We start from the raw sequence: 18,686 nt of genomic DNA on the forward strand, positions 1-18,686 counted from the left end.
AAACAACAAAGAAAATATAAATATAGCAATTGAAGGAACTGATATTGAAAGAGTTAATGAGATCAGGTGTTAGGTGTTATTTTGGATAATAAATTGAATTGGAAAGATCATATAGCTTATATTAAAAGCAAAGTTTGTAAAAGTATTGGGGTCTTGTATAAAGTTAATGATGTTATAGATTACTCAATATGTTGTACAATTCCTTAATACTCCCATATTTTGGTTACTGCACAGCAGAGGTGGGGGACTCGAGTCACATGACTTGATTAAAGGGACTTGTGACTTGCTTGATTAAAGTATGAAAATGACTTGACTTGACTTCGACTTGAGAACAAGTTACTTGAGACTTGACTTGAAGTGGAAGACTCGACAATGACTTGAACTTATAATAAACAAACAGCAATACAATTATTTTATATGTTGTGACATCAGCAGCACTAATCAGTGTATGTGCCTTTAACGCTGCACAATTCAAACCGCGCCAAACATGGCAGACAGTAACGTTAGTCGAAAAAAAGATTTGCCAGATGCAAAATATGCAACAACGTCAAATTTCATTCGTCATTTTAAGAACCACGAGGAAAAGTAAGGAAGTAATCTCTTTATATTCAGTTTCACTAAGATCTATAACGATTAAATTACTAATGTAATGATTTAATCTTTTGTTTGTCATAATTTGGCCTTGGTAGCATATTATTATTATTTTTTTTCTTGTTAGATATGTGACCATTATCATTACTGAATACGTCTGGTAAATAGATGTAAGGGAATTTGACTATAACAGTGGCATAGCCTGAATTTTAATGTTGATGGGCATCTTAAAATGAGCGGGCATGTATATTACACGTAGGCCATAATGTCTGTATTAAATGTGCGCATTTTCAAGTGTTTGTGGACTGCGTGTGGAAATTAAAAAGCATTGTGCTTACACCATAACAGTTAACTTTACTGCATGAAAGGCTAACACGAGGCGCCGATGTGATTACTAGCACCTAAACATTTCGAAGAGTTTTTTTTTTTTACTCATACAGCGTAATTACATATTAGGCAGTTTTTCAGTCACAATAATTAGTTTATAAGGTTGTTATTATTAGCCCTTATTACATGGATTGGCTGAATTCCAGTGCAGAATGCGTGTTATTTCTTGATAACAGACCGTTGCCATGAAAAACAGCGCGTTGCTATGGACGCAGCATGATTCTAACCAGAGACGGAACGGACTATTTTCTTTAGAGGAAGCAATACAATCGTTTTTAAATCAATAAATTCCTTTTGAAATCAATATTTTGTGTCAAATTATTGATTTATTTGGTAGGTAGCCATGTAATAAGCGGGATAAGGTATAGCGAGGCGGTTGTTATAGCGAATACAACCCCTTCAGGCTGATTTAAGATCCCTCCGCTTCGTCCCCCCAAAAAAATTGTACCGCGCAGGAGAAGAATATTGGATTTTGAAATCGAGCTTCGCACCGAGCGCACGTCAGAAACAGAGGACAGTGTGTGTGTGTTCATCTCTTTAGTACTGTGACTTGACTTGAAACTTATAAGGACTCGACTTGACTTGCTTAGGGTGAACCCTTGACTTGACTTGCTTGATTTATCTGAACTGTGACTTGAGACTTGACTCGAGACTTGATGGTTTAGACTTGAGACTTGCTTGGACTTGACCATGTGAGACTTGTACCCATCTCTGCTGCACAGAATTATGGGGTAATACATACCCTACTAACACAAAACCTTTGTCTTTGTTACAGAAAAAAGCATTAAGGATAATAAACAAGACAGGCTATAGAGAACACACTAATAGTTTATTTGTACATTCTGGACTCCTAAAATTCAAAGATTTGGTTGATTTGAAGATTTTGAATATTAAGTGGAAAGTTAAGCAGAGAGTTTTGCCTATATGATTCTACAAACTTTATTTATTTTTGTATCTGAGGAAGATAGCCATAGAAGGCAATATCATTTTAAAACACTCTTTGCACGAACTACACAAAAACAGATGTGTTTATCCATTTACGGAGTTAAACTGTGGAACACTTTGGACTAAGAGTTAATGTGTTGCAAAAGTGTTTGTAAATTTAAGAATTTGTATAAGAAAAAAATACAGGAATGTTACAAGAAAAATGATGACTAACACACTTAAAAAGTAAGTGAAAAGATAGGTATTATTGTAAGTTACGGAAAACGTTTGGTGCTTGGGGTGAGGTTTGGGTTTGGTTTATTCATAAAGTAGTTGTTCTTTTTTTATTATAAGATTTTCTTCTTTCTGTTCTTTCTTTTTGTTGTTGTTTTCTTTTCTTCGTTCATGCAGCGCGTGTGAATGCGCATGTGTATGAATTTTAGTTTCGGGGATATTCATAAAAAACCCGGGACTAGCCCAGGCTTAAGGACGCCACTGATTTCAATTAACACATAAATAGCAGCCTCTGTTAAATGTTGGAGCAAGTTGTAGCTTGGGAAAGTTAAAACCATGGCTTTTATCAAATAAAACATTTTATGAAATAGCACAAACTATGAATACATATGAATTGATTACTTTCAAATTGTAGGTATGTAGTTGTTACCTGGTTACAGGCCACCCATGATGAATTCAAATTTGCCCAAATGGAACCAAAGGGCATTATAATGTCAGATGACATCACAAAGTCAAATAAGCTATAAGATGTTCAAAACAACACATATTCTACAGAAACACTAAAATGGGAGGGTTGTGCTGTTGTATGAAGGTACATGTCTAGCTTGGACTTCAAGTATCTAGTTCTTACCTCAAAAGTAAACCTTGTTTTTTTGATAATGCATATTTGTGGAAGGAAGAATGAAATAGTATCTGGCTATTAGTTATCAGGCTGTTAGTTATACGTTCAGATCATAGTTTGACATTTGCTGTAAAGTAAAGTAAAAAAAAAAAAATATATATTTTGTAATATTCTACAATGTTTTCAAAACAGAAAAAGAAGAAACGTGTTTGTTTACCAATTCCACCTGAAGTGCTGCCATCAGATGCAAGTTTGGTGCCTGCACCCATTTTGGGAGACCAGAAGAAGAAAGACAGGAATCAAATCCAATGTGATTTGGTTTTCCTTCATTCTTCCTCTTTGGAGCCATCTTTGACACCACTTGCCCTGCTATCTGGCGGAACTCCACCCCTCTCAAACCCTGGATCCCCTGCCAAATCACCCTCCAATCTGTCCTCCAGAATCATCTCAATCTCCTCCTTCCACCTGTCTCCAGAGGAAGGATCACAGCCCTCTCCCCCTGTGAGAGAGTCTTGTGTTTCCCTGACTGACTCCACCCTTTCATCTTCTGACTCCACCCAGACATCTTCTAATCCCACCCAGTCTTCCTCTGATCCCAACTTTTCATCATCTGACTCCACCCACTCATCTCCTGCCACTCCCCCTGGTCTTCCCTGCCCTTCCTCCCCAGTACACCTATCCCCTTCTGCCCCCCGGTGCTGTTCTCCCAAGCCCCTGGACCACCATGGAGAGACCTTGAAAGACATTGAGAACACCAGGTATTGTCTGATATAACACTACCTGCCAATATTTAAATGAGAAAGTCAATTATAAGGATTCGTTAATACATGTCTGTGTCTTTACAGCCATCTGAAGAGCTTCCCAGTTAAAGAGGTGGGAGCAGTTCTTCCACAGGAGAAGACAGCGGTGTCTCAAATTGTTGCAAATGCTGGTCTGTAAACAGTTGACCTTTGCTGTTGTTATTTTCCTCCAATTTTACAAAACAACTCTGTTACCACAGTGTCTCTGTCTGTCTCTGTAGAGGCCTCCATTGACCAGAGAGCCTCCTCTGTCTCCCTGGAAAGGTGAGTACTGTAGACAAGAAAAATCTCAGGGATGAAGAAAAATAACTGCTGGCAATATGGCTCAAGAGATATACTAAGGTTGAGCTACTTCTCATGTGATCTTTGCCTTTTCCCCAGATCTGGGGGCCCCCTGGCCCATCTCTCCATTCTCTTCAACAGGAGAGGCACCCAGATTGAGAGGCAAAGATGCACAGGCGATGTCAAAGACAACACCAAGCTCCTTGGGTAAAATACACCACACACATTTATCTGTACACTCAACTTTTGTTTTCAAATTATCTTTGTGGTATTAAGAGGTATTGTGGATTCATGCCTCACAAATTCCTTTTTTCTCCCAGGTTGCCCAACATCGGAAACACCTGTTTTATGAACTCTGCTCTGCAGTGCCTGTTGGAACTGCCTGCATTCTGCAGAGTCATCCTAAGACAGCAGGACATCTGGAGTTCCTACCCCTCTTCTAAACTGCTCCGGTACACTACAGAACAAAGTCCCTCCTCAAATATCACAAGTAGAAACCTAAACCCTTTTAAGTTCTATGCGTCCAATAGAACCGAGAAGGGTTGTTTGCCTGTCTTAAAAGATTTGAGTTTGGTTCTGAGTACAACCCTTTTATAAAGGCCATAATATGTGTAAATTATGTCTTATCTGTACCAAGCCTCCTTTTGTTCCAATATATTTCTATTCAAGATTGGCATATAATTCCACTGCGCACAGAATGAGGACTATTTTATTAAAGACATGACGTTTGCAAATACTGTACTTGCACTTTATGTATGCATCCTTATCTTTACTGACAGTACTATCTTTATCTATTACTGTAGTCATTAAAGAACCACAAATTCAGCATTTAGTGGAATGGTCCTTACCTTGTGTATCCTGTTATTATGACAAATGAAACTTGAAAGTTTTCACTGGGTGTTTGGATGAGATTTCTTGTCATTTTTTATTTAGAGGCAGAAATTTAAGCACAAAATAAAGGATTTCCTTACTCCCTCCACAGCTGTTTTGCTGAATTACAGACTGCAAGGCTTTCTGAAGGCCCATCTAAATCTAGGACAAGGGAAAAGAAGAAAATCCTTAAAACTGTCAAAAGCTGCCTGTCCATTGGCCACCAGGACTATCAGGACAACGATGAACAGGTTAGATACAATAATATAAATAATATAAATCCAACATAAATAATATAAATCCAACAATAATATAAATCCAACATGTAAAGTGTTTGTCCCATATTTCATGAACTAAAATGAAATATCACTGAAATATTCCATTTAAACATATTTGTATTCCCACGCACTGGAAATCTGTAGATTACGGCATCACATATTTAAGTTTACTGATTTCCTTGTATGGACTGTAATTCATTGATATCTCTAAAATTGTCTCATGTTGCATATTCTATTTGTTGAGTATATTATTTGTTTCTTCCCTTCCTGTAGGATGCCCATGAATATTTGGTGCACCTCCTGTGTCAGCTGAAGGAGGAGGGTATGGCAGTGAAGGACTCACCAGAACCGTACATCTGTCCGGTGAAGCAGCTGGAATTCACACTGAACACTACACGTACCTGTACCAGGTAACCTGAACACTACACGTACCTATACCAGGTAACCTTAACACCATACGTACCTGCACCAGGTAACCTGAACACTACACACACCTGTACCAGGTAACCTGAACACCATACATACCTGCACCAGGTTACCTGAACACTACACGTACCTGCACCAGGTAACCTGAACACCACACATACCTGCACCAGGTAACCTGAACACTACACATACCTGCACCAGGTAAATTGAACACCACAGGTACCTTCACCAGGTAACCTGAACACCACAGGTACCTGCACCAGGAAACAGACATGTCTACATACACTACATGTGTGTAACAGGCGTGTAAGTAGACAGATGCTTATTTAGATGCAGCCTTGGTGAGGTTTAATGTTTTATGAAAATGTAGAATCCAGAGGGTACGGCAGGTAGCATTAATGTGTCTGAGAACTGATGTATTTCCATCCCTCCTTCTGCCCCTGAAGCTGTGGAGCTGTAGTGTTTGGTCAGGAGAAATACAACCACCTGTCACTAAGTCTAAGCGCTCACCTGAGACATAGCCTGGAACACTACTTCATGGTAAGCACTTAAAACCAAAAGTTAGTATGATGAGGAAGACTATTGTGAATGTAATGTTTATAGTCATTGTATTGCTGTGCTTTGTCACCTAGCCGTCTCCATTGGAATGTAAATGCTGGGACTGTTCATGCAACATGGCATCTGTGTCCACCCACTTCCTGACACTGCCTCGGTGAGGCTCCCCACCTCTGTGATCTGTTCTCAACACAACAAACCACGTTTTGAGTAAAGGACTGTGTGAATGCCTGCCTGTCTGTGTGAATGCCCCTTTGCTTCTCTGAGCAGGGTCCTAATGCTTCATGTGAAGCGGTTTTGTGCAGATGACTGGGAGCCAAAGAAGGTAGAGGACCCCATGTTTATCCCAGAAGAACTTACTCTCCAGGGCCTTTGTGGGGAAACTGTCCAGCCTGGTGACAGGTAGGTTCACTCTGGATATGGACAGATTCATGACCATGCGTCAAATGAACAGGAGCACGTTTGGTGTGAAAGTGGAACATCTAGAAATTTGAGACTTGAATGCAAATATAAATGGTTGCAATCATTTTCCATCTTAATGTTAGAAATGGTCTAAGGCTTTGAATTTTAGTTGTATGGTTTGTTTAATTTGCATACTAACAAAACACTATGAATGATGTATTTTCAGTACCATCGATTCACAAAGGGTGAGGTCACTGGGAAACAACAGCGTGGTCAACACTCCACCAAACTGCCCTTCTAGTTCAGGTATGACATTGTGTTTCTAAGGGTCAGAAAACACCCTCTCATCATGTAACATGAGTGTTGAGGAGAGAAATAGGAAACAGATTAAAAGTGTCTCTTAATAGACACTATATATATATATTTGTGTTTTTATTTTACATTTGATATGCATACAACAGCTTCAAATGGTTCAGACCAGCAAGCAAAAGCAGCTGACAGTGAGAAAAGGCAGCAGACAGCCACAGTGGTGAGAAGTAAAAAATAGACACTGGCAGAGAGAAAGAGAGAAAGACTGAGAATGAGACTAATAGAAGAACATAAATAACAGTATATTACTTGATCAAGTTGGGAGAGTGGTCAGATCAAGATTAAGTAGTTTTCTTACAGAGATACCAGCCAGAACCTGTTTATAGATTGTCAAGTGTGATCTCTCATCTGGGAGACAGCTTGTATACAGGTACAATATAGTTCAAATACACATGTAAAGTTACATGCCAGGCAACGCTGCTTAGTTCTAAAAAGTCTGGAACTCCCCTTTTAAATACCATTTTAATCAATTTTAACAGCCTTTTTTAGGTCACAAACAAACTTTTTTGTTATTTATGACAAACAAACAAAACTTTCAAGAGGTCAAGGGTAAGATATTTATCAGACAAGTTGATTCAGGTGTGCTAGATCTTCAATGTCTGGTTACCCCAAGGAGAGGTTTGAGAACCACTGAAAAAGGCCTAATGTCATTCCCTGATTTTTTTGCAGAACATCTGGTGAACAGTCAAACTTGTCCTTTATTAGCCAATTAAAAAGTTGTAAAAAATGCTTTAATATGATCGGTATTGAATAGTAAAACAAGCACACCTTGCCCACAAACATTTAAGAGTGTAATGTCTCAACTGTTCAATGTTCCCATGTCCACATTCTCCAGGCCACTACATCACTGATCTGCTGGACAGCCATGGTAGTGGATGGCTCTGTATGGATGATGCACGTGTCCGTAGGACAGATGTGGCCACTGTACTCAGGACCAGAGCTCACACTGCCTACATCCTCTTCTATGTGTGCAGGTACGGCTCTAGGCCACAAACAATGTCACAGAATATTTATTATGTTATTGAGTTTCCCTTTTGTGTAATGCTCCTATATATGTTATTATTCAGACATTGTATTTAAGCCCTGTCTTCCTTCTCATATAGTGGAGCAGGTGAAGGAGACCAGGCACCTAAGATGCAGAATTAGAAGAGCTTCCAATAGAATCTGTCTGCCCAAGACCACCAAGGTAATCATTGGGAAATTCTTTAGAGCATTAGTACTGAGGGCAGACACTGTTTTTGAAATTATGGGGGGGGGGCTAGTTTAGCATGGGACAGTGACAATTCATGTCCACTACACTTGATTGTTAATCATCTTAAAATATAAATGCAAATACAATGTCTTCCAGGGGATCAAAAGCTGCATTATTTTGCATGAAGAGTGGACAACTGAGGGGAACTCTGGGACAGGAACACAAGATTTAATGGGTTGCAACAGCTTGGTGGAGAGTGTCTGTGAAACTGCAGACAGAGGAGCTAACATGGATAGAAAACAGCTACAAAGCACTAAATGAGATCTGAATATTTCTGTATAATTTATTAAGGCCTGATACAGAAGTGAGACTGGTGTGGGGTCTTCTCTTTCCTTTCTAGAAACGTTGGGACCTTCAGACGTCCGTGGTTCTTCATTTTAATCAGACCCGGATCTTTACCTTTCAGGTTTAATAATTTAGAGGAAATCTACCTATGTCAAAATAACTTGAGTGAATGTTGAATTTAGTCAAGTAAAAGATGTATTGGTAATTTTTATAATTGACAATGCTTACTTTGCTACAAGTTTACTGATGTGTTATACACCAGACATCTCAGCAGCTTTTAGACATTCATTTTATTGTTTGTTTGTGCCATATTCTATCGTTGCAGCTGTTTCTGGATGTTTGACTACGACCCCTGCCTTGGAGACTCACCGACTACGTTTTAAGCCTTCGTCCCTCCTGTACCTTCGCCTGGTTACACAGTCTTCACCCGTGTCTGAACCTGCCTGTCCTCCACCTAGTTACTGTCTCACCCTACTGGAACTATTACCTGCTGTGTGTGACCCTGCTTGACCTCCATTACTGCATTACTCCTAGTGGGTCCAGAATTAAACATAGTGCGCTCTGCACTTGAATCTTATACGCTTTCCTTGATTATTTACAGAAACATTTATTGCTCTTTAGTTTTCGTGTAGATTTGTGTACTGCCTGGCCACCTAAACTCCTTGCTCTGAACAAGAAGCGAGTAAAGCAACATTTAGAAATGTGTCATTGGTTTTAATAGTCTAGTTTGTTTAGAGATGATCCAACTGCTGACTATTTTGACATCACCCAAATGACTGCAGTAGGTAGAGTTTCTGCTCCTTACCAACTGTGAAAAATGTTGTTATCGTCGCCTTTATTGATAGTTATTGTATAAATACCATTCAGGAATGAAAGCAAAAAGTATGTTGTTTTGCTGTGAAAGAAAAAAATATGTTCTTATGCCATGAAATTAAATAGCTTTGGCAGACTCACTAGCAAGTGCAAACATTTTATTCCAGTAAGTTAGTAAATACTGGTAAAGCTTATTATTGGCTAATACACTGTTAAAATGGCCAGTGGCAAACGCCATACATAGAAGCTATTTGTGGTGGAAGTAAACTTAGTAAGAAGCTGGGCTGCAACAATGAATCGATTAAATCAATATAATGTGTTTATTAAAAGATTTTGGCAACGAATTTCATTATCGATTCTTTGTGTCGCGCGCATATTACGCCACTCAATAAGTCGCAGAGATGTTTGAGTATAAAACAAAATATTTAGTTGAGCACAGAGCAGAGCGGGGAAAAAGAGCATAGCGGAGGTAGAGGAGGGACCATCGGAGACCCGTAACGTTGTTCTGAAACACAGGGCGGAGTTAGAGGAAAGACCATCGGAGAAACCCGTAACGTTATTCTGAAACACAGGGCGGATGTAGAGAAATCTGTAAGACCTAAGTCATCCAAGTTTCGGAAGCATTTCACACTAAATACATCGAAAAAGTGTGTTAATTGCAACATATGCAAAAGCGACATGGCATGGCACGGGAGCACCACGGTGATGATTCAGCATCTAAAACGTAAACATGTGTCCGTAATGAGGAGGGAGTTCACCAGCAGGGTAAGTCACTACAGAATCCTACTTTAATTCCGTTTTAAAGTGAGGAACGTAACATCCAGTAGTTCTTCTGGTGCTGGTGTTTACTCGTTATCCAGCTTGACAAGCATGACAAGTTTGCTTTGCGTTAGCTTGTTAATAACAGCAGTAAAGCAGGGGTGGTATAGTTTGCAAGACTAAAGACACGTTTTTATTCACTTGCCTTTTTTGGAAAAAAAATCCCGAAAATCACATTGAATGATTTTTAAATAATTAATTTGCATTTTATTGCATGACATAAGTATTTGATCACCTACCAACCAGTAAGAATTCCGGCTCTCACAGACCTGTTAGTTTTTCTTTAAGAAGCCCTCCACTCATTACCTGTTTTAACTGCACCTGTTTGAACTTGTTACCTGTATAAAAGACACCTGTCCACACACTCAATCAAACAGACTCCAACCTCTTCACAATGGCCAAGACCAGAGAGCTGTGTAAGGACATCAGGGATAACATTATAGACCTGCACAAGGCTGGGATGGGCTACAGGACAATAGGCAAGAAGCTTGGTGAGAAGGCAACAACTGTGGGCTGAATTTTTATGAAATGGAAGAAGTTCAAAATGACGGTCAATCTCCCTCGGTCTAGGGATCCATGCAAGATCTCACCTCGTGGGGCATCAATGATCATGAGGAAGGTGAGGGATCAGCCCAGAACAACAAGGCAGGACCTGGTCAATGACCTGAAGAGAGCTGGGACCACAGTCTCAAAGAAAACCATTAGTAACACACTACTCCGTCATGGATTAAAATCCTGCAGCGCACGCAAGGTCCCCCTGCTCAAGCCAGCGCATGTCCAGGCCCGTCTGAAGTTTGCCAATGACCATCTGGATGATCCAGAGGAGGAATGGGAGAAGGTCATGTGGTCTGATGAGACAAAAATAGAGCTTTTTAGTCTAAACTCCACTCGCCGTGTTTGGAGGAAGAAGAAGGATGAGTACAACCCCAAGAACACCATCCCAACCATGAAGCATGGAGTTTATAATATTACGTTCTGCTTTGCTGAGGTATCAAATACTTATGTCATGCAATACAATGCAATAAAATGCAAAATAATTATTTAAAAATCATACAATGTGATTTTCTGGATTTTTGTTTTAGATTCCGTCACTCACAGTTGAAGAGTACCTATGATAAAAATTACAGACTTCTACGTGCTTGTAAGTGGGAAAACCTGCAAAATCAGCAGTGTATAAAATACTTGTTCTCCCCACTGTATATGTATTGATTAGAGAGCAGAATGACTCATGTTAGAATCAGCTAGATGACTGCTTTCCAATTACTCCCCGAGCAGCACCTCACATTTAGTTGATTAGCACAGAACAACTAAGACAAGCAAGCGGGCACTGTTGTTTTAAATATGGTTGCCTTTGCTTCTCTCCAACTCCTACATTTTAAAGCTACATTCACATTAATCTCAATCAGAGGGGTCGCTAGGATCACAACACATTCGGGGATTAGCCCACCCCACGTCCCGCTCGGGACAGTACAGGGTTTTGAATGTACATGAGGAAAATATCGATGTACACGCTAGTGGCGTACACTTCTACATTGTAATGTGCGGTCGGAATTATTGATGAATAGATCAGGGGACATTTCTTTACTGTTTTCTTTTGTCAATTTGAGATCTGGGGCTATTCATAACAAATCTGGGACTATAACCCAGGCTCAAGGATGCCACTGATCTCAATTAACACATAAATAGCAGCAAATAAATAGAATTTCCAGGCTCTTTTAAATGTTCACAAGCAGAATGACCAGCAAGTTGGAGCTAGGGAAAGTTAAAACCATGGCTTTTATCAAATAAAACATTTTATGAAATTGCACTAACTATGAATACATATGAATTGATTACTTTCAAATTGTAGGTATGTAGTTGTTACCTGGTTACAGGCCACCCATGATTAACTCAAATTTGCCCAAATGGAACCAAAGGGCATTTTAATGTCAGATGACATCACAAAGTCAAATAAGCTATAAGATGTTCAAACCAACACATATTCAACAGAAACACTAAAATGGGAGGATTGTGCTGTTGTATGAAGGTACATGTCTAGCTTGGACTTCAAGTATCTAGTTCTTACCTCAAAAGTTAACCTTGTTTTTTTGATTATGCATATTTGTGTCCCAACTGTTATGGTACCTTATACCCTTAACTCATGGGCACCACTTTTGACCAGAAATCTAGTGGCTAATAGTGTGCAATGGGACATTAGGTTGTAACTGTAGTGTTTGAACGGTTTCATTTGAGTTAATCTGTATATTTGTGTTTGCTGGTAAGGAAGAATGAAATAGTATCAGGTTATTAGTAATTTCTTTTAAAGTTCAGATCATAGTTTGACAGATCATAGTTCTTTTGTAATATTCTACAATGTTTTCAAAACAGAAAAAGAAGAAACTTGTTTGTTTACCAATTCCACCTGAAGTGCTGCCATCAGATGCAAGTTTGGTGCCTGCCCCCATTTTGGGAGACCAGAAGAAGAAAGACAGGAATCAAATCCAATGTGATTTGGTTTTCCTTCCTTCTTCCTCTTTGGAGCCATCTTTGACACCACTTGCCCTGCTATCTGGCGGAACTCCACCCCTCTCAAACCCTGGATCCCCTGCCAAATCACCCTCCAATCTGTCCTCCAGAGTCATCTCAATCTCCTCCTTCCACCTGTCTCCAGAGGAAGGATCACAGCCCTCTCCCCATCACCATAGCTAATTCAACTGTATATATCACATAGGAAAAAGGGGTGTGGTAAGATGCTGCCATCTGTCTCATGTCAATCAAACACCTTTCCCTTTGTTCTATCACACAAGTCAAATGCTATCTTCCCTCACCTTATCCTTCCTGCCATAATGTTTACTCTAGTGTTTACCCAAAGGGGCCAACTGACCTTACTGCCCCCTGTTGTATCTTCTCCTATCTTGTCCTAGAACCCATTGATCTGCATCTGGACAGACAATAGATGTCCCCTATGCAAATACCAGATCCCCCACATTCCTCTACCTATCTTAACAGTGGGACTCAGTCCTTTACTCAGTGAGAATACATTGTATGAAGAAATTTCCACAACAGAGAGTCTTGTGTTTCCCTGACTGACTCCACCCTTTCATCTTCTGACTCCACCCAGACATCTTCTAATCCCACCCAGTCTTCCTCTGATCCCACCTTTTCATCATCTGACTCCACCCACTCATCTCCTGCCACTCCCCCTGGTCTTCCCTGCCCTTCCTCCCCAGTACACCTATCCCCTTCTCCCCTCCGGTGCTGTTCTCCCAAGCCCCTGGACCACCATGGAGAGACCTTGAAAGACATTGAGAACACCAGGTACTGTCTGATATAACACTACCTGCCAATATTTAAATGAGAAAGTCTATTATAAGGATCCGTTAATACATGCCTGTGTCGTTACAGCCATCTCAAGAGCTTGCCAGTCAAAATGGTGGGAGCAGTTCTTCCACAGGAGAAGACAGTGGTGCCTCAAATTGTTGCACCTGCTGGTCTGTAAACAGTTGGCATTTGCTGGTGTTATTTTCCTCCAACTTTACAAAACAACTCTGTTACCACAGTGTCTCTGTCTCTCTCTGTAGAGGCCTCCATTGACCAGAGAGCCTCCTCTGTCTCCCTGGAAAGGTGAATACTATAGACAAGAACATTCTCAGAGATCCCATGTAGAAAAATAACTTCTGGTAATACTGTGGGGCTCAAGAGATATACTAAGGTTGAGCTACTTCTCATGCGATCTTTGCCTTTTCCATCTTTTCTTTAGGCCTTATGTCAGATCTGGGGGCCCCCCGGCCCATCTCTTCATCCTCTTCAACAGGAGAGGCACCCAGATAGTGAGGCAAAGATGCACAGGCGATCTCAAAGACAACACCAAGCTCCTCGGGTAAAATACACCACACACATTTATCTGTACACTCAACTTTTGTTTTAAAATAATCTTTGTGGTATTAAGAGGTATTGTGGATTCATGCCTCACAAATTCATTTTTTTCTCCCAGGTTGCCCAACATCGAAAACACCTGTTTTATGAACTCTGCTCTGCAGTGCCTGTTGGAACTGCCTGCATTCTGCAGAGTCATCCTAAGACAGCAGGACATCTGGAGTTCCTACCCCTCTTCTAAACTGCTCCGGTACACTACAGAACAAAGTCCCTCCTCAAATATCACAAGTAGAAACCTAAACCCTTTTAAGTTCTATGCGTCCAATAGAACCGAGAAGGGTTGTTTGCCTGTCTTAAAAGATTTAAGTTTGGTTCTAAGTACAACCCTTTTATAAAGGCCATAATATGTGTAAATTATGTCTTATCTGTACCAAGCCTCCTTTTGTTCCAATATATTTCTATTCAAGATTGGCATATAATTCCACTGTGCACAGAATGAGGACTATTTTATTAAAGACATGACGTTTGCAAATACTGTACTTGCACTTTATGTATGCATCCTTATCTTTACTGACAGTGCTATCTTTATCTATTACTGTAGTCATTAAAGAACCACAAATTCAGCATTTAGTGGAATGGTCCTTACCTGTTGTATCCTGTTATATAAATTAATATACACTATGTTGTCATTATTTAGAAATGCAAACACAATAATAATTTGTCATGGCATCTTCTACTCATTAGTTTAAAAAGTAAATAGTGGAAGTATTTGGCTGTGTTCCCCAGTTTTGGGAAGTTTCTAAGAATGAGCTAAATTACCTAAACAGAATTTTACTAACCAATGACCTTAATTGATCATTCACACTCTTCCTTTTTATTTTGTTGATCACTGGTTAGTTTTGAAATCCCTTTACCTGGTTACTTAGATCTTAATTAGATACTTCCCTAAAGTGGTGAACACAGACGAACCCAGTTGAGTACTTTTACTTTGTACTTTGTACACCTCTACTTCTATATGATTGTTGTGATCTTTCATTTCAGTTGCCAAGATGCGTTGTTGACCAGGGGGATGCTGTTGCCTGGGTAATGTCATGGTAATTCTATGTATCGACACTCTGAGTAAGGAACACAGAGACAAAATTCTCTTGGCACATTCTAACAGTTTTATTAACTATTAGGCATATATGAGAGACACGTCAACCGCTTACACAAATAATCGTCTGAGGAGTCTCTGACTCAAAACATCATTTCAACAGTATTTACTACATAGAAAAAAGGGTGTGGTAAGATGCTGCCATCTGTTTACCCCAAAGGGCGGGCTGTCCCCCCACCTTATCCTTCCTGCCATAATGTTTACTGTTATCCATCCATCCATCATCTTCCGCTTATCCGGGGCCGGGTCGCGGGGGCAGCAGTCTAAGCAGAGATGCCCAGACTTCCCTCTCCCCAGACACTTCCTCCAGCTCTTCCGGGGGGACACCGAGGCATTCCCAGGCCAGCCGGGAGACATAGTCCCTCCAGCGTGTCCTAGGTCTTCCCCGGGGTCTCCTCCCGGTGGGACGGAAGGCGTTCAGGAAGGCGTTCAGGAGGCATCCGAAACAGATGCCCAAGCCACCTCAGCTGACCCCTCTCGATGTGGAGGAGCAGTGGCTCTACTCTGAGCTCCTCCCGGGTGACCAAGCTTCTCACCCTATCTCTAAGGGATCGCCCAGCCACCCTGTGGAGAAAGCTCATTTTGGCCGCCTGTATCCGGGATCTTGTCCTTTCGGTCATGACCCAAAGCTCATGACCATAGGTGAGAGTAGGAACGTAGATTGAGCGGTAAATTGAGAGCTTCGCCTTGCGGCTCAGCTCTTTCTTCACCACGACAGACCGATACATTGACCGCATTACTGCAGAAGCTGCACCGATCCGTCTGTCAATCTCCCGTTCCATCCTTCCCTCACTCGTGAACAAGACCCCTAGATACTTAAACTCCTCCACTTGAGGCAGGAACTCTCCACCAACCTGAAGTGGGCAAGCCACCCTTTTCCGACTGAGGACTATGGCCTCGGATTTGGAGGTACTGATTCTCATCCCCACCGCTTCACACTCGGCTGCAAACCGTCCCAGTGCATGCTGAAGGTCCTGGTTTGAAGGGGCCAACACAACAACATCATCCGCAAAGAGCAGAGACGAAATCGTGTGGTCCCCAAACCTGACACCCTCCGGCCCCTGGCTGCGCCTAGAAATTCTGTCCATAAAAATTATGAACAGAACCGGCGACAAAGGGCAGCCCTGCCGGAGTCCAACATGCACTGGGAACAAGTCTGACTTACTCTTTACTGTTGTGTTTACCTAAACTTCACACAAAGGACAGCTCTCCTTCCTGCCAAGCAACTTCTTCAATTCTAAGAGTTCTTACAGCATCTGGACAGACAATAGATGCCCCCTATGCAAATACCAGATCCCCCACATTCCTGAGGAACAAAAGACTGACACCCTTCTTCTAGGCAGAAGGACATGGCCCAAATACCTGTTAATCCTCTGATATTATACAGACATGTGTGTCACAATCAAAGTAAAGATTTACATATCAGCCAATGGAAAGACAGACATTTCTCAAATGCACCTTAGTCAACAAGTTCCATAACAGTAAATGCCAACACAGGCCTCTTCTGAGACCGGGTAACCCTGAATGATGAGGAAATACAGGGTGCTGTGTAGATGTTCTGAGAGGCCTCAACTCTAGAGGAAGAACAAGAAACTCTCTCCCCATTCATGTTTTTGTGTAATCATTTTGAAGACACTGAAAACTTTATGTAGGAAACGAAGGACAAGAGGACTTAGTGATCATTTTGAGCTTCTCTGTTAATTATTTTTGTTGATGAGGACCTATTAGCTGTCTTTAAACCATCAGCTAATGCTGGTTTCCACACAACAAAAATGACAAGATCCAGAAAACACAATATAGTTTGACGAAAAAAAGAGACAAGAAACATCAATAGTTTAGCAAGAATAAACTGAGTAGGCTACTTTACATGTATTTTCCCTGTCACATACCTGCAATTGAATAAAACGCCTCCTTGATTCTTTGTGTTTCAAGATGACCAGAGAAAGTGATGAAAATATTCAGGTACTGCTTTAGAGCAATGGATATCCTTATTTCCTAGCATGCACCTGCCTTCGCAAGACCTTCTGCATCACCAACACTTTACAAGAATATCCCACATGCAAAGAAACGCAGCGCTATGCAGACAGGCTGAACAGTGGTCAAAGCTTGTCTAAGTTGAGGTATGCATCCATGCATGCTTTTTGGGGTAATATAGACCAGAACTATTTGCGCAGTGACGATTCTCTTGTCTTGTCTTTTCACTGGACGGAAAAGTCAGTTATCGTCACCTATATTGATAGTATTGCATCAATGTCAACCATTGTTGTGCCCTGAAATGAAATAATTTTGTCAGTGTAAAGTTTGCCTTCAGTCTCCCTAGCAATTCTCATGACCATTCCAAGTAGTAAGATACTAGTATTACTGGCTTATAAGCTTTTAAAACACCAGTGGCATAGATGCTATTTGTGGTGGAAGTAAACTTCATAAGAAATGTTACTCAGTTTAACACAATGCTTAATGGTGTCAAGCAAAACAATCAAACTTGGCGTGATGTTAATGCGCAAGAAAATGTAATGTTGAGACAATATTATGACAATGTAGGACCCAATCAGTCCCAATACTGGCATACTAGCTTACTATGTACTAAGTAGTACGTATTTGACCATCTTCCGCAAAGTAAGTCCTGTACTTGTAGTATGTAGTATGTAGTATGCGATTTGAGATTCAGCCATAGTCTAGGCCTAGGTCAATTAACTGTTGGCTTTAGAAGACAGTGAAAGTGATAAGACATGCTTTTCTTAACTTGTTTCTTTCTATTGATATGTTCTTTGGTACTAAACTGAACGTGTGATTTCATGCTTGGTCACAATGACTGAAAAGGTCTAAACTTATGTTTCAGAAAACGGACAGGACAGAAGCATGCGAGAGAAAAATTACACTAAAGGTATTTTGGGGATTCTGTTTCCACCTGTTGGACATTTTTGAAACACAGCTAAATGAATCTTGACAGTCTCCTGCGAGGGAGCAGTCTAGTTCAGAGGTATAAGTTACCTTTGTTACTGAGCAGGGACTCCTATAAGCCACAGTACTAGAACTCTCACTTAAATTAGCCAGACTTATCAAAATAAGCCTGGATTTGCCTTGATGGAATACCCCCCTGTTCATACCAATAAACAACATCAACAGTTCCCAGGTTACAGTCCATAGTGACCATCTCTCCTTTCCTCACTGTCACAACAGGAGGCTTCTGTGTCACCACAGTCACACCACTGACACCTGGAAATAAGATGACATGTAGTAAAGAGAAACATGTACACTCATTATTAATAAAACATGAAGTAAAACCTCCAGTAAGTCAGACTCCTTACATGTTAGAGCAGTGATGAGAGTGCAGAGTGTCCCCAGCATGTTGTCACTGTGTGATGTGAACAACCCTTACTGTCCAGATGAGAGATGAACAGGTTGGAGTGTGAGGAGAGGAGAGACTGAAGGACCCACCTATAAGGAGACATGGAGGGAGGGCCAAAGGGAGGGGCTTCTATAGGTAACCTATAAGGAGACAGATAGGGAGGACCAGAGGGAGGGGCCTCTTGGTCTAACAGCTCCTGAGTAGATGAATCTGACAAATTAAGAATAATTATAGTTTTATAATATAAGAAAATATTATAGGAATACTAATCTCACCAGTTTCTAATATTTGATTTCAACGTACTTAAGTATCATAAATGTATTATATGTGACATCACAGTTGATGGAGGTCAGACGTTCACCGATCAGCCATAACATTATTGACAGATGAAGTGAATAACACTGACATTCTCATTATCAT

General features: G+C 40.7%; 1 protein-coding gene and 3 long non-coding RNA genes across 4 annotated transcripts in view; 3 read left to right on the forward strand and 1 right to left on the reverse strand.

Moving 5' to 3' along the window:
- The window catches only part of LOC105009982 (immunoglobulin lambda-1 light chain), an 81,868-nt gene that overhangs the window by 36,521 nt on the left and 26,661 nt on the right, over window positions 1-18,686 (reverse strand). The gene's annotated exons all lie outside the window — the stretch shown is intronic.
- On the forward strand, window positions 4,002-6,085 carry LOC117595345. The gene is made up of 4 exons (XR_004576545.1): window positions 4,002-4,047; window positions 4,161-4,292; window positions 5,869-5,954; window positions 6,047-6,085. It is a non-coding gene; the product is annotated as an uncharacterized LOC117595345 (long non-coding RNA).
- On the forward strand, window positions 6,088-8,137 carry LOC117595343. The gene is made up of 7 exons (XR_004576542.1): window positions 6,088-6,126; window positions 6,240-6,371; window positions 6,598-6,677; window positions 7,041-7,110; window positions 7,576-7,714; window positions 7,844-7,926; window positions 8,089-8,137. It is a non-coding gene; the product is annotated as an uncharacterized LOC117595343 (long non-coding RNA).
- On the forward strand, window positions 13,322-13,669 carry LOC117595351. Its single transcript, XR_004576551.1, has 3 exons — window positions 13,322-13,379; window positions 13,470-13,512; window positions 13,649-13,669. It is a non-coding gene; the product is annotated as an uncharacterized LOC117595351 (long non-coding RNA).

The sequence above is a fragment of the Esox lucius genome, chromosome 11, assembly GCF_011004845.1.
Source record: "Esox lucius isolate fEsoLuc1 chromosome 11, fEsoLuc1.pri, whole genome shotgun sequence".
NCBI classification, from domain to species: domain Eukaryota; kingdom Metazoa; phylum Chordata; class Actinopteri; order Esociformes; family Esocidae; genus Esox; species Esox lucius.